The sequence below is a fragment of the Ipomoea triloba genome, chromosome 16 (genome assembly GCF_003576645.1).
Source record: "Ipomoea triloba cultivar NCNSP0323 chromosome 16, ASM357664v1".
Taxonomy (NCBI): Eukaryota; Viridiplantae; Streptophyta; class Magnoliopsida; order Solanales; family Convolvulaceae; genus Ipomoea; species Ipomoea triloba.
Window position 1 is genome coordinate 13,212,772 of NC_044931.1, and position 934 is coordinate 13,213,705.

The following is a 934-nucleotide window of genomic DNA, read 5'->3' on the forward strand; positions in this document are numbered from 1 at the left end:
TAGGGGGTATAGGTGCATGGACTTACAAACTAATAAGATATATGTGTGTAGACATGTCCGATTTGATGAGATGGTTTTCCCCTTTGCTGCTAAGACTCTTTTGCAGGCTCCTTCAGACACTATGCCACGTCCTTGGGCCGAATCAGTGCTAAATCCATGTTCTCCTTCCACAGATCATGCTCAGGTGGCTCCTACACTCCCTACGGTGATAGAAAAACGGCCTCGTGGCCGTCCGCGTGGTCGATCCACACGCCCAAGTGAGCGAACTCATGCCATGGACACTAGAAGCAAATCTCGTGCTCTTCCTACAGGCTTGACTGTACAGGTTTGTCCTACTGATCCCACATGTTACTCACAGGCAGTCAAGCATAAATAGCAGGAAACAATGGATCAAGAGTTAAATGCTCTCTTACATAATCAAACATGGTGTCTTGTTCCCTCTAAGCCTGATATGAATGTTATTGGTTGCAAATGGGTTTTTCACACCAAGAGGAAAGCAGATGGTTCCATTGAGAGACACAAGGCCAGGTTAGTAGCAAAAGGTTTTAATCAGGTTCCAGGTCAAGACTTCTTTGATACCTTCAGCCCTGTGGTAAAACCTACTACTGTCAGATTACTTCTCTTATTAGCTATATCCTCTGGTTGGGTGATTAGACAACTTGATGTTCATAATGCTTTTCTAAATGGTAATCTGTTTAAAACTATCTACATGAAGCAACCTCCTGGTTGCATTGATGCCCAGTATCCAAATCATGTTTGCTTTCTTAAACGATCTCTATATGGTTTAAAGCAGGCTCCTAGAGCCTGGTTTAATCGTTTGCACTCATTTTTGCTCTCTGTTGGCTTTCAAGCATAAAAAACAGATGTGTCTCTGTTTTATTTTTCTCAAGATTCTGCATATGCGTACCTCTTAGTTTATGTGGATGATATACTT